Here is a 16,296-nt window from a genome sequence, read left to right as displayed (position 1 = left end):
ACAAACAGAAATAGTTTTTTTTCATTCGAGCAGTAACCTCTCGCCCCTGATAGACGTACATAAGAGGATTGCATTGAGTCTGTATAGCTTCGTTTCAAATGCATGGAAAGTAAATGAGTCACCTAATGGAAGAGTGATGATAATGCTCACCGCAGGACAGATGCTGGTCTGGAGAAACGCTCTGAATGACAGAAGCTCTTCAGACTTGAAGAGCTGCTCTCACAGGCTGATTATCTGAGTCTGTGCCGGGGAACAAAACACTAGTGCACTGATGTTCAGGGTTTTTAGAGAGTATATGTGAGCGTGTGTTTATTACCGCTGAGGAAAAGCCAGCCCTCGGTCATTCTTAGTTAAAGTATTAACTAGGACTGGTTTAAAATATAGACTTTCTGATTAATCAGAATCTTCATTTGAAATATCAAAGTGTTTACACTCCTGCTAATAAATCCTAATGGCAAAAGAAGTCGTATCTCGACTGCTTTTTGTCCACGTTGAATGTGTACGAGTAAAAAGGCAGTGTACTGCAAAATAATGAAAGGACAACATGTTTCTGGGTTGATTTGTCCTTGCGAGCCGCACACAAAAATATAAACATGAACAGAGTAGTTTGATTCGCAGACACTTGACCCTTATAAACTAGTTCATTTTATTGAATCAAAAATACAGCTCTGTCATCTGATTCATCAACGTGACTTTTACGATCTTGTTCATTTTAGTGAATCAGAAACAAAGCTAAACTGGTGTAGACTGATTCACGAAACATGACTGTTATGAACTAGTTCATTTAAGTATTTCAAAAAAAATACTCTACAGTACAAATTCTGTAATGTGATTCATGAACACGAACTGGTTTGTTTTAGTGAGTCAAAAACATGAAGCGAAACTGCTGTAGTCTGATATCATTGATGCATTGTGACTCTTATGATTCATTTTAGTGAATCGAAAACATAAAAGCAGCTTTTGTAGTCTGATAGCATCAAAGCATATGACTCTTAGGAACTGGTTCATTTTAGTGAATCAGAAACATAAAGCTAAATTGGTGTAGTCTGATTCACAAAACATGACTCTTATTAACTAGTTCATGTTTAATATTTAAAAAAAATACTCTACAGTACAAATTATGTAATGTGATTCATGAACGTGACTTTTATGAACTAGTTTGTTTTAGTGAGTCAAAAACATGACGCAAAACTGGTGTAGTCTGATATCATGGATGCGTTCTGACTCTTATGAAGTAATTATTTTTGGTGAATCAAAAACATGAAAGCAACTGTTGTAGTCTGATAGCATCAAAGCATATGACTCTTATGAACTGGTTCATTTTAGTGAATCAAAACAAGGTGCAACTGCTGCCATCTGATTCATCAACATGACTTTTTTGAGCTGGTTCATTTTAGTGAATCAGAAACATTAAACTAAACTGGTGTAGTCTGATTCACAAAACATGACTCTTATGAACTAGTTCATTTTTAGTATTTCAAAAAAATACTCTACAGCACAAATTATGTAATGTGATTCATGAACGCGACTTTTATGAACCGGTTTGTTTTAGTGAGTCAAAAACATGAAGCAAAACTGGCGTAGTCTGATATCATGGAAGCATTGTGACTCTTACCAACTGGTTCATTTTAGTGAATCAAAGGCATAAAATGCTAATTGTTTACTCTGATTCATATTGCATATGAATCTTATGAACCGATTCGTTTTAGTGAATCAAAAACATGAAACGCAACTGTTGTAGTCTGATATCATGGATGCATGTGACTGCGAACCGATTCATTTTAGTGAATCAAAAGCAGCACAGCCGGTGTAGTCTGATTTGTGAACACATGATAAAATAATATGGATAGGCTATCATAGAGGGTTGTCTGTTGTCGCTTTGGAGGAGAAATACTGGAGATATAATTAGACGTCCAATGTCTGGTGACGATTTTGTATCCTGACCAATCTGAGGCAGGTTCAATGCACCGCTGAGATCTCTTTTAAAACTCCGGATGACATTACTGCAGATATTTAGTTTTTCCATCAGAAGACAAAGCAGTCCTCATTTATTCTCTATTTAATCTCATTTCTGTCTAACAGAAACAATTGAGATATTACAGAGAGGTTAAGATATTAAAACGCAACATTACATCTATCCAAATCTAAATCCGCTGGTAAAATAATGTGGATTTATTCAGCGGAACGTGTTTTGCAGCCACACACATGACAGCAGATTAGTGGGCGGCAGAACGACAGGAAGTGCATGAGCTTCCCTCCTCCGCAGCGCGTGATTGGACGGGAGCCTTTCTGTTTGCATTTTAATGCTTAACCTCGATAAAACTATGATTACCAAAAGCATGTGTAATAATGGATTAAGACAAAGCCGATGTGGGGGGATAAGAATCACATGGTAGCGGGAATGAAGACATTAATGATGATTATTACTGTACAAAGACATATTTCTTATTTAAAATCCACTCTTATTTGAACTCCTCAACCAAAAATTATAATTCGCTGAAAAATTTGCCTGCTCGCCCTGCAGGCTTCCCAAGATGAGTAGATGAGTATGTCTCTTCATCACTAAAGGGTTAACTCATCTCCTCTGCAGTGAATTATGTGCTGTTTTGGACTCTTATTCTGACGGCACCCATTTACTGCAGAGTATTCGTTGGTGAGCGGGTGATGTAATGCTACATTTGCCAAAACCCGATGAAGGAGAAAACTCTTCTACATCTTGGATGGCCTGAAGGCGAATACATTTAAAATTTCTGCGTAAACTACTCCTTTACCAGGAATATTTCAGCAGTGCACAAACAAATATGTCATTATATCTTTAAGAGTTCTTAAAAAATGCTCTTCTTCCGAATTGACTTTAATTTTAATAGTGCTGTCAAACGATACTTGTATATATTTGTATATATTTTACAAAAAAATGGTATATATTAGATATATTTATATATAATATAACGTCTTTGAATATAAATATATACATGGAAATACACACACACACACATATATATATATATATATATATATATATATATATATATATATATATATATATATATATATATATATATATATATATATATATATATATATATATATATATATATGTGTGTGTGTTTTTATATAATAAAAATATACAGTAAACTTTTATTTTGATTTGACGGAGAAAATTTTAATGCAATTTTGGCTGGATGTCATTTTCGTATTTAAAGATGATTATCGTTCCTCATGAAATATCTAGTTTTACCTGAAAAAAAAGTGACATTATGGAAATAAAACGGCTTGTTAATGTCATTTCATGTCGACTTGCGTTCTATTTTGGGTTGTTTATTGAATAGTGTGTTTGCGTAGTACGTTTTTGCAAACTTCTTTCATTTAAATTTTAATTCAAGTGTCTTTTTTGCATTTGACCCAGTTCCATATGCAAAGCCTGTTTTTCCCCGTAGGTATACTGAAAATGAACGAAGCACCCAGATATTCTCATTTTGGACACAGATTTGTTTTAATGCACAGATCTCTACGGAATACGACTCTTTGTTTAGTGTTGGTGTGCTTTAGAGCTGCGAGATGATCAAAGCTCATTCATGCACCTCTGTTTGTCTCTGAAGCCCAGAGCTCTCCGCCGATTCGCCGACGTTACAAACGTCTGGAAAAACTCCTGCTGAACTCGGCGTGCGTTTCAAACTTTCACGACGACGGACGACACAATACTTTCATTTTTACTCCAAATAAAGAGCTTTAGCGTTCAGCCTCCCCCTTCTCTTCTCCACAAACAGTCCACCCAGACTCGTTTAATGAGTATTACTCAGTATTTTCGAGATTACCGCCCCCCAAATCCCCCTCCTTCCTCATTCGCCGTCGTTTTACGTGGAGAAATGAACCGCTCCCCCCTCCAGATGCAGGCTTTTCACTCACTGTGAGATGAGGATTTAAAATCTGCCGCTGTCAGCCTCCTTCAGAACGCTTCATAAGCATCTTTGAGACAAAATTTCACTAAGCTGCTGCTTGCTTTTCTTCGGCGTCTTTCACGTGGACCGCACAAGTGTTGCGCTTGTGAACGCAGTTCCATTTTCACAGTAATCACTGTTTATTTTATTTCAAGGGCTGGGTGAAAAAAAAACCTTTCTTGGTGTTGTAGTGTTTGGGTTGGATGATTGGTTTACTTTTCTCTTGCAGTTTCGCAGACGATGAGTGTGTTTGTCTGAGACTGTGTTTTATGTTTAAGTTGAATTATAAAAGTAGCGCTTTGCATTATTGTGGAAATCGCATACAAAAAGCGACTTGCGTTACGTCATTACTTTAACATTAGATGTCAGAGGTTGACATTGTTTTACATTTTAAATTTTTGCAGTTTTTTTGCATTTGTTTTGTGTGTTAGCGAGTTAACTAGAGTTAGTGTTAAGGCCAATATACTCAAATATATATATATATATATATATATATATATATATATATATATATATATATATATATATATATATATATATTATGTTTTTATTTTTATATTTTATGCATTATGTTTTTTATTTTTTATATATTTATTTATTTTTTATATATTTTATATATTTCTGTGTGCTGTGTATATTTATGTATACATAAAAACACCCACATTTATATATTTAAGGAAAAGAAAAAATTATATATGTACATTGCATTTACAAAATTAATTACATTTCAGTTAATCACATCTAAAATATATTTTGTTTACATGTATGTGTGCTGTGTATATTAATGTATGTATAAATACAAATACTATATAGAGAATATTTACTTGCTTACACATGAATATATTCATATTCTTTTTCTATAAGTTTCTATTATTTTATTTATATATATATATATATATATATATATTATGAATGGTTACACTTATATATTTACGCTTGTTTTGGTCAATCAATAAATAAAAGTGGAGCATTAAAGAAGTGAATGACGTCTGATTGAGGTGTTCTCTTCTTCCACAACATTCCCGTCGACCTCAGTCAGCCGTGGGGCGTGAAGGAGATTTCCGGTTTATGTGGGTCGGAGCTAGGAATCTTTAGAGAAAAGTAAACAGGAAAAAGCAGCATGTTCCTGGGGGAGCCCTGCATCTTTATGCGGATCTCTCTGATTTCCATATGCTAAAACCGCAGTTAAACATCTATAAATCAGGCCCTGCGTGCCACACGCTACTGCATGCATGAATTTTGAACGGCGGCGCAGCTACAGCTCTTTCTCAGGAGAGGACGGCCGTCCCCGGTGCCACGCTTCCAGAGAACTTCCACAACTTTGAGCAGAATCCCTCGGCGTTTGCCATTGTATCGCAGGCTTTATAACGACATTCAAAGATGGCACAAACAGGCATTTTATCTGTGAGGAAGCGCAGCAGGAGAGGTTTTGCGCTGTGTTTGTTGCGGGATCCGTTGCAGGAGAGAGGGAGACCGAAACACAGGGGTCTCGGGTGCCCTAAAAACTCCAAACTCTTTGAATGTGTTTGTCACGGATTGGGAAACAGGTGTTTTCAGAAGTTTTGTTCTGCAGAGGGGTTAATGTTAATGAGATAAGGCCTCAGAGGATGCTGCTTATCTGCTTTGCGGTGGTGCTTTTGCGAGGTTAAATTAACAATACATAAATAATAACAGTAAAACTGTTTGCCTTCACCCTCGGTGCTTTCGGTTTCTGCAGCGTTTACCGACTCTGGAGGCTGTCGACATGTTTGCCCTTCCTTTACATCTCAAATCTTTTGACTTCAGGTTTTATTCACATTAAAGCATTCTGTGCTAAATGCGTTTTTTCGTAATAGAAGTCAATGGGGACCAGCGAGAGTTTGATTATTAGCTTTCTTCAAAATATGTTTTGCGTTCAACATAAGAAAGAAACTTACACAGGTTATTATTACATTATTGACAGTAAATGATGACAAAATGTTTAGGTGAACTATTCAGTCAAATGTACTTTTAATTTAATTCACTTTAAGGCAACATTTTGTGTGATTTATGGTTAACCAGAGTAGTAATAATTATTTTTAATGCATGAAATATGCACATTTAGCTAATTTTGTGCAAATGATTTGTGCAACAATTACTCCAAAAAATGCTATAATATTTGCTCAGAAAATAACATTTTACACACCATTTGCATACGTACATACATATGATTCATGCAAAAATTACTAAACACAACCAAAAAAAAATTTAAAAATACATTATTTAAATTTTAGAAGCTTATGTAAGATTAAAAGAAAAATTAATATTTACTAATACATTTTGTTACTTTTTAAATTTCTATTTCAGTGTTAATTTCATAATTATATATATATATATATATATATATATATATATATAGACAGACGTGGACAAAATTGTTGGTACCCTTTGGTCAATGAAAGAAAACTCACAATGGTCACAGAAATAACTTTAATCTGACAAAAGTAATAATAAATAAAATTCTATAAATGTTAACCAATGAAAGTCAGACATTGTTTTTCAACCATGCTTCAACAGAATTATTAAAAAAATAAACTCATGAAACAGACCTGACAAAAATGATGGTACCCCTAACTTAATATTTTGTTGCGCAACCTTTTGAGGCAATCACTGCAATCAAACGCTTCCTGTAACTGTCAATGAGACTTCTGCACCTCTCAGCAGGTATTTTGGCCCACTCTCATGAGCAAACTGCTCCAGTTGTGTCCGGTTTGAAGGGTGCCTTTTCCAGACTGCATGTTTCAGCTCCTTCCAAAGATGCTCAATAGGATTGAGGTCAGGGCTCATAGAAGGCCACTTTACAATAGTCCAATTTTTCCTCTTAGCCATTCTTGGGTGTTTTTAGCGGTGTGTTTTGGGTCATTGTCCTGTTGCAAGACCCATGACCTCAAGCACTGAGACCAAGCTTTCTGACACTGGCTAGTACATTTCTCTCTAGAATTCCTTGATAGTCTTGAGATTTCATTGTACCCTGCACAGATTCAAGACACCCTGTGCCAGACGCAGCAGCAAAGCAGCCCCAGAACATAACAGAGCCTCCTCCATGTTTCACAGTAGGGACAGTGTTCTTTTCTTGATATGCTTCATTTTTTCGTCTGTGAACATACAGCTGATGTGCCTTGGCAAAAACTTCGATTTTTGTCTCATCTGTCCACAGGACATTCTCCCAGAAGCTTTGTGGCTTGTCAACATGTAGTTTGGCATATTCCAGTCTTGCTTTTTTATGATTCGTTTTCAACAATGGTGTCCTCCTTGGTCGTCTCCCATGTAGTCCACTTTGGCATGAAGGTGTCTCTTTCGCTCCCATCTCTTTTGGCTCAAACAACGACGGATGGTGCTCTGACACTGATGTTCCTTGAGCATGAAGTTCACCTTGAATCTCTTTAGATCTTTCTAGGCTCTTTGTTACCATTCGATTATCCGTCTCTTAGATTTGTCATCAATTTTCCTCCGGCCACGTCCAGGAGGTTGGCTACAGTCCCATGGATCTTAAACTTCTGAATAATATGTGCAACTGTAGTCACAGGAACATCTAGTTGCTTGGAGATGGTCTTATAGCCTTTACCTTTAACATGCTTGTCTATAATTTTCTTTCTGATCTCTTGAGACAACTCTTTCCTTTGCTTCCTCTGGTCCATGTCGAGTGTGGTACACACCATATCACCAAACAACACAGTGATTACCTGGAGCCATATATATAGGCCCAATGGCTGATTACAAGGTTGTAGACACCTGTGATGCTAATTAGTGGACACACCTTGAATTAACATGTCCCTTTGGTCACATTATTTTCAGTGTTTTCTAGGGGTACCATCATTTTTGTCCATGCCTGTTTCGTGAGTTTATTTTTTTAAATAATTCTGTTGAAGCATGGTTGAAAAACAATGTCTGACTTTCATTGGTTAACATTTATAGAATTTTTATTTATTATTAATTTGTCAGATAACAGTTATTTCTGTGACCATTGTGACTTTTTCTTTCATTGACCAAAGGGTACCAACAATTTTGTCCACGCTCTGTATATATATATATATATATATATATATATATATATATATATATATATATATATATATATATATATATATATATATATATATATATATATGTATAATGTGTGTGTGTGTGTGTATGTACACATATATACATTTTATATATATATATTTCATATGCTTCTTTTGATTTCAGCTGTTTTATGAAATGAAAGGAAACTCAACAGTTATTTTTTTTGTGTCTTAATGCAATATTTTCTTGTGTATTTCAAAAATGCTCTTGCTTTAAATCTCAATTGTCTCCTTCAGGATTTGATTCCCCGAGGGCTTTGAGTGTTTACTGCCAAATGCTTTTTATTAGTTTGGTGTAAAAAAAGTTTTAGCAAATACATCCTAAATGAAATGTGCCTTTCTTACCCTTAAGGCAGCACTTGTTTTTTGTTAGAAGAATGAAACTAAGTAAATTGTGTTAGATTGATGTTTAACGCGAGCAAAATCGAGGCCTAACGTCTTATACTGCGCGCTAAAGGCATAAAAAATATGCGGTTTATTAGTGTACTTTTATTGTATGCTTTTTTTAGACGACTGTTAAATAAATTCCTCAGTGTTGAATGCAGCAGTTGGAAAGCGGATCTTTTAACCCCATTACATTGCTGTATGTAGGTCAGAAGATTTCTAGGTTGCGATCGATCACAACACAATCAGCGCCGGCCATTTTTCATCCCCGTAATTGGAAAGTTTGCAGCAGGATGTGGCAGTTTGAGCTTGTTTGGTCGGGACAGATACGGTGGAGTTCACCGTACTGTCTGTATGGGATTGTGTTTGTGTCCTGTACACTGCAGAATCCTCAATATGTCAAACCCAAAGAGTTTTCTGAAGAGCTCTTAATCCTGTCTGCATCAGATCATCTGGACTGAACCGTACCCATGATTCATAGCAAGATCTGTTACACTTAGGGGTCAGGGTCAAGGTTTTGCTGTTTGCCTTCGCTGGTTAAACACTGCAACTACTATTTGATATGATAAAATAAATCATTCGTATCATACCCTTCATGGGGAGGGGTACGTCGAGGTACAGTGAAAACCAAACAAAGCATGCAAATGCTGTACAGGAATGAGCCCAGTGACAGAAACCTCCCGGCCTTGATAATCAGTATACGCTGTCAAACTAATCCAATCAGCACAAACAAAAGACAGAGCTGTACCTTGAGATTAGCGTTCACATTAACCGGGGAGATCTGCCAGATGTCTGGGCTGCCTGCTTTTTCGGTTCATGCTCTTATATTGGAAATTCGTAATTCCATACCGTGTATTAAAAAGTAATATTATAAAAGGATAATTATAAAAAGAAAATTGTGTGTTTAAGAAGTATGTAATATTTTGCTAGCAGCAGTGGTGGATATTTATTTCTAATATAGTAGAATTAGATGTATAATTCATTGTATGTTTATAATGATAAATATTAAATCTGTCAGATGTTTATAATCGTTAAATAGTAATAGAACATAATGAAATACATTTTTGATATTTATATATATATATATATATATATAGGGATATATTATTATATATACATTTTTATATATATATATATATATATATATATATATATATACACATATATATATATATATATATATATATACATATATATATATATATATATACATGATAGATAGATGGATAGATAGAAGTGAAAAGCTTATTTACAAGTACAGTTTTTATTATGATATCATGTTATGTTTTATTGTGTTACTTGGCTGTATTTTGAGTGATTGGTTTAACCCAGTCAAAATAAGCTGACTGTTAGACTGAGATCAGTCGGAATGCACAATGAAAAAAATGACTTTTTAAAAATAGTTAAAGACGGAGTCATCTGATTTTGCAAATTAACTTTTCAACATACACATACATATCAGTTGGAACGCAAAAGCCCATTTCTGTCCAGATCTTCCAGAGCTCTGTCAGAGGCAGATGGTGATTCACTAAATGATGCAGAAATGTGTCGGCGCTCTCAGGTGGTTTCCATAGGCAACAGTATGGCGCACACGTGTTGAATGAGCAGATTTATTAAAACACTGTCTGTCTCCGGCTCCTCATTCTGCCGGCGGAGCCTCTGACCGCGGGTTCACGTTCTGAGGTCGCGTGATATTTATAAAGCTCTCTCCGTAAGTATGCTGATCCGACGCTGGCCTCCTCCGTGCCCTGAAATCCATATTCATCAGGATATGAAAGGTTATAACTTGTCCTACATCAGCACTTCTGCTCGCCGCTTAATTAGGTCTTATATTTCATCGGAGCTTCGAGCTGAAACTTTTCGCTCACGCTGATTACAGGCAGACAGAGTAGTAGCTCGACGCTAGCGGCGCGACGCTAAAAAACCCCCGCGTCTAGCTAAGCGTTTGAGCTTTGATTTGCCTCTAATGGAGGTTGCGTCCGCCTCTGTTTGCACCAATAAGACTAATTAGTCTTTGGTGTGAATAATTAAAGTGGTGTAGCGTGACCAGAAGTAGTAACAAGTACATTTAGCGAAAAGCAATTAGCGGATTTAGCACCTGCAAAGACCATTTATCCTTTTTAGCATTTTGCTGTTGTTGTAAAGAAGCGGATCTCTGGCTGTGTTTCAAACCCCGGAGAGCTACATGGACGGCTGCCTCTTATAGCAGCGTGCTAACTGAAACGCTAGCTTTTAAGTGACCAGTTAGAAGTGTGCTGAGATAGCAACAGGTTTGTTATGGAAACACCATGTGGGAGGCATAGAGTATATATTCAGTATAATTAATTGTCAGTGTTGGGCATACTACTTTTTTTTAAGTAACAGAATAGTTTCTTTCCCTGGTAATAACTCAGTTACTATTTTTGATGAGTAAATAAAATTCAAACGTGTCTGACTTGGATGTCCCCAATATTAAATATGTTAAATGAATGAAATGGACCCTAAATATAATTTTAGAATTCTATTTTAACGTACCTCAGACAATGTGAGAGACACCCATCGAATTCGGTACGTATTATTGTAACTCTATGGACACCTTGGCAGTAAAACGGTCATAGTAATTTTTTGTGGCATCATAATATTATTTTGTTTATAATTTAGCGTTATAAGATGACTAGAATTAACGAGCTGCTGCATTCATGAATGTTAATCACGTTGTTTGCGTTCGCTCAAATTGATTTGCTGAAATCAAAACGGAGACATTGTTGTCAAATGAACAGAAAAATAAAATGGTAGGCCTAATAATATTAGCCTATGATAATTCATAGTAATGCCACGTTCTATTATCATTAACGGTAACGGCGTTGTAATGGGGGAAACAGTCATTTAGTTGATTATTTGTTATTGGAAAATATAATATTAAAAAATATTAAAATATATTATTTAACACACAAACACACATTTTTCATACATTTTAATATAATTCTAATTTGTGTGTATTAACATATATGTATACATTTTATTCTCATCCTTCATTGTAGTACTTCGTAAAATAAAATGTGTGTTTGTGTGTGTTTGTGTATATATATATATATATATATATATATATATATATATATATATATGTGTGTGTGTGTGTGTGTGTGTGTGTGTGTGTTTAAATAATACTTAAATTATTTGAAAGCAATTTTAGTATAATTACATATCATTTTTGAATATGAAAAATGAATATGATTGTAAATGTTACCAATGAATATAATTATAAAATAATAATATATAAAATTTTACATAATTGTACGTAAAATAGTTTTTTATATGATCATAGACTGTGATAAATATTTGCATAGTAATTAATTTGTATATTTATTCATACCATGTATATAGCAACACACATACGCACACACAAAAAAAGTCAAAAGTATATGATGCTGCTACAGAATTCAGCCAAAAACTCTTAGAAAGCAGCATAGTTGCTTCAGTGTGTGTTTAACACAGAGGAAAATGTGTCGATCGAAGGTTTGCGTGTGATTTCCGGAGAACTCCCTCACAGCTCCTCTGGGGTTTGAGATCCTCATCGGGGGTTCTCGGAGAAAGCTGGCCTCCCGTCTTCTCACAGCGCATTAAAATTTGATGGCCTCCCCCCGCCCTCGCAGCCAGCCTCTAACTTATTTACACCTCTCAAATCCCCTAATAAGGGTACTTACATTGATTCTCTCCCTAACCAGGCTCCATTACAGATTAAACAGGTCTATAGAAGAGAGAATGATGATTTGAATGAGAGAGAAGATTACAGGAGCCGTGTGATTTATCTGAATCTGTTACACACACCTCATTCTCTCTCTCTCTCTCTCTCTTTTTCAGAGTCGTGGAGGTTGAACAGACAGACACCTCACTCTTATGTCAAGCATCAATTAAAGCAATTTTCGCCTTGGAAGTAAGTGTCTTCCTGCTCTGACAGAGATTATTAACATCCCTTGCTGTAGTTGATTTTCTCCTCCTTAAAGGAACAGTTCACTCAAAAGTACAGAAGAAATCTCTTCATATTGGCTGTAATATATTAATAAAGCTGTGAGGAAAATCAAATATATTGTTGCAAAGTTTATGTAGTTGTAAAAATGTATTATTTAATATGAAAAAGTGCATATATCTATATCTGTGTGTGTGTATATATATATATATATATATAATATAATATATATATATATAAAATAAAATAAAAATATTAAATAACATCAACAATTTAGAATTATAACAATATAAAATATAATAATATAATTTAATACAAATAGAAAATGCAAATGAAATTGTAAAAATATTTCCAGTTATTTTTAATTTATTTACAATAGTAATCATAAAAATAAATAAATATAATAAATATACACACACATATATAATATATAATATTTATTTATTTATTCTTTCTAAAGAATTGATGAAGAATATACCAGGAAACAATAATTGCATCATATAAATATATTAATAATTATATAAATATAATAATAATAATAATAATAATAATATATAATGTATTTAACATATTACTATTGGTTTAATAATGCTTATAATTATTTTAAGAATGATTTTAGATTTGTAGACATAATTTTTAAACAAACATAAACATGAGAATTAAAACATCCTTGCTTGCAGATTTTTTTTTTCTTTCTTTTTTCTTGTATTCAGTGAGAAAAATAACAAAAAATGTGTTTGTAATGGCAAAAGAATGTAAGTGATGGCATTTCAATTTGATGTGACTGAATTCTTTAAGGTGTGTCTCTTAAGAGCAGTAGGCTGACATCAATCACGCCGTCTGTCACATGATTCATCATCCTTCAGAACTTCAGCACCTTCTCACTGGAACCAAACCCAAATTATTCCCTGCTGCAGAACAAAACTGTCTTGTGCTTAATTGATGGCGCTGGGAAAATGAGTTTGAATATTTATCGGTCATGTTAAAAACAAGTGGCAGAGACGCCAGGGGAGCTCCCATTAGCATAGAGCTTCATTTAGCATTAGCAAGGAGTCTCATGTGAACGGTATCAGAGGAAGCGGTTTCTTCAACTATGAGCACTTGTGTCCCTGTAGACTTTGAGAAAGTAAACTCTCTGAAAACACTCATTCTGACAATGTCAAACAGTTGCATCATGGGAGAATTCTCTCATTTTGTGAATTGTACAAATATACCAATGGCCAAAATGGATAAAGCACCTGACAGATCTGAAAATATTGACTTTTTTGCCTCCAAATCATGATTTCATTCAATAATGTTCATAAAACATGCAGGTGATTTGATTTCTGTGAGCACAACAAATATCAGTTGAAGTGAGTCATACTATATATATATATATATATATATATATATATATATATATATATATGATTTATTTTCTAACTTCTAACTTGCCCAAATTTACTCGATAGAGTTGAAATCTGGGTTTCTTCCATCGCAGGTAGTTCCAGCAATGGAATTTATAATGTATGGGTATTGTAATGGCCAGAACAACAACAAAAACACTGTAATCTCTTAAATATGTCAAGTGTTCTAAGAATTTTGGACACTACTGTATTTTTTACACATTTATTATTATTATTATTATTATTATTATTATTAATTTCTGAAGTGTCATATCCACCCCAGTGTTATTTTCTGTTATGCCCCAATTATGTATTGTAGTAATGTTTCAACATGATATATTTTTCACAATATATAAATATATATATATATTTATATGTGTGTATTAATTATATGGTATGGTTTAATAATAAAATATTAAATAAAACAATGGGATCTGTACTTTTATCATTTCAAAATAATATAATTTAGAAATTTGTTCAACATACAGTAAATAACATATGATTAAACATGATAAACAATTAAACCAAATATTGTTAATTATATTCATTTGCATAATATAAATATAGTTCTGTTTAGTTAGATTTGTAGTTATGATTTTTGTATTTGTTTTCATATTGTAAGAGACTGGGCTAAAATAAAAGGGATCTTTATTAAATTAGAGATTTATTATTATTATTTTTTTTTATATAAAATATTTGAAGTCGTTTTTTGCAGTGTATATAAAATGTAAAAAAAGTATCTCATATATATATATATATATATATATATATATATATATATATATATATATATATATATATATATATATATATATATACCAAAGAATGAAAGCATGTAAAATGTTTTCTTTTATTGTTATTTAAAATCTGCTCATCCTTACCACATAAACGTGTCCAAAGTTTAAGAAACCCCCAAACGTGTGTGTGTGTGTGTGTGTGTGTGTGTGTCTTCTCCGTCAGTCAGACATCTCCTCATGACTCCAGAGGAGCAGAGAAATTGGCTTCACTCAGCAGAGCAAGACACAGATAGCGCGAGTCGACTCCATCTAGAACTCCATTTAGGGATTGAATCATCAGTTCCCATTTGGACCTTCTCCCCCGAATTGAAAATGAATGTTTGTGCAGCTTGGCCTCGGACAAAGCTTAGTGTGTGCGATGGTTTTGGAAGCAGACCTGGAGTTTGGACGAGCCGTCCGATGCCACAGGTGATAATCAGAGGTGTGTTTGTGCGACGTAATTATCAGCAGAAGGCCGCCGAGATAAATGCCGGGGAACGAGAGCGAGCGAGCCCAGGTGGAGCATAGATGGAGATTTTAACGGTAGCGTGTCGGCTAAAGCTTAGCTTTGATGTTGCCCAAACCCGCCTGAGCCCTACAACATTACCAGATACGAGGGGATAACTTTTGATCATATCTGCCACGTCCCAGTTTAGTCATGTGGGAAATTCAAGCACTTATTTAAAACAGCGGCAGCACAATAAAGGGAGTTCTCAGGTACGTCTCAGACGGCTTTAGTTTCCGAAATTTCATTCGTAAAAGTCGATTGAAATCCACCTCGTATCACATACTTAAGACTTTTCTGCCATTAAAGGGAACATATCATGAAAGACAGGATTTTGTGGCTCTGTGAAACTCAAAGCTCCTCCTCGCTTCAGCACCGATGTGCGGTCGGTTACATTAGCGACGTTTTGCTAGCAAAAAAAAAAACGTCTATTGCTACAACTCAAAAAGAAGTCTCTTTTAAATCAAGTAGATTTATTTTGCTCAACGTGACAAATCTGAACGAACCTCTGCGGGGGAAGTGACTGGATTTCACCTGCAGAATTTCACAGAATAAACCGTAATCGTGATCTCGCGTTTAGTGGAGGATGCAGAAACTTCTCTTTCAGAAATCCTCAGCGTATGAAGTCGTAATTTGAAATGCATTAACTACCGTCTGACCACATTTATTTATCAGCACCTATTCATTATTGACCAGTGAGCGTGCAGTGTAGACAGCTTTGTTGATTATAATGGGAACATTCATCAAATTTTATTGTATTTCAACCTGCCTTTTGCTTCCAAACAGACCAGAATATAAAGCATAAACCAGTCACTCTGGAGCCTGCAATGCAACTAATAAATAAATAGAACAAAGATGCAAATGAAATGCTTTTTGTAGGTGTTCGGAAACCGAATAATCAAATGTAAAACAGTATATATAAAATAAAATATAGCTGTATAAATAAAATCGATTAATTCTTGTAAAAATTGCAGAGGTGATTTTCTCACCAGTAAATTAGGCGTGGTCACTTTAAGAGCCGTAATCCCATGTATGATTTACAGACAATGCGCACAGTAAAGATCACAGACACAGTCAGACCAGTGCAATCCACCAAGAGCGGCGCAAATTACCGTCTGCTTCACGACATGTATTTTTGGCCATAAATATTCCAAAAGGTTAGGTGCGTCTTTTCTCACACTGATTCTTCACTGCACGTCTTTAGTAAATCCCGACGGTGCTATTTTAACGCCCAACAATGTTAGTAAATCTGGCCCTGAGCGTCCAATATAATGACAAAC

General features: G+C 34.7%; 1 protein-coding gene across 4 annotated transcripts in view; it reads left to right on the top strand.

Annotated features, from left to right (window-relative positions):
• plxnb2b (plexin b2b) overlaps nucleotides 1–16,296 on the top strand; it is a 148,832-nt gene that overhangs the window by 83,708 nt on the left and 48,828 nt on the right. For 2 of the 4 annotated variants that reach the window (XM_043227476.1, XM_043227475.1), the window contains one exon: nucleotides 12,245–12,317. The exons of the other annotated variants lie outside the window; for them this stretch is intronic. The gene's annotated coding sequence lies outside the window, so the exon portion shown is untranslated. The remainder of the gene's footprint in view (nucleotides 1–12,244; nucleotides 12,318–16,296) is intronic. 4 annotated transcript variants of the gene reach the window in all.

This window comes from Puntigrus tetrazona, chromosome 25 (assembly GCF_018831695.1).
Source record: "Puntigrus tetrazona isolate hp1 chromosome 25, ASM1883169v1, whole genome shotgun sequence".
NCBI classification, from domain to species: Eukaryota; Metazoa; Chordata; class Actinopteri; order Cypriniformes; family Cyprinidae; genus Puntigrus; species Puntigrus tetrazona.
The sequence above is the reverse complement of the archived record's forward strand: the minus strand, read 5'-3'. Positions and strand labels throughout refer to the sequence as shown.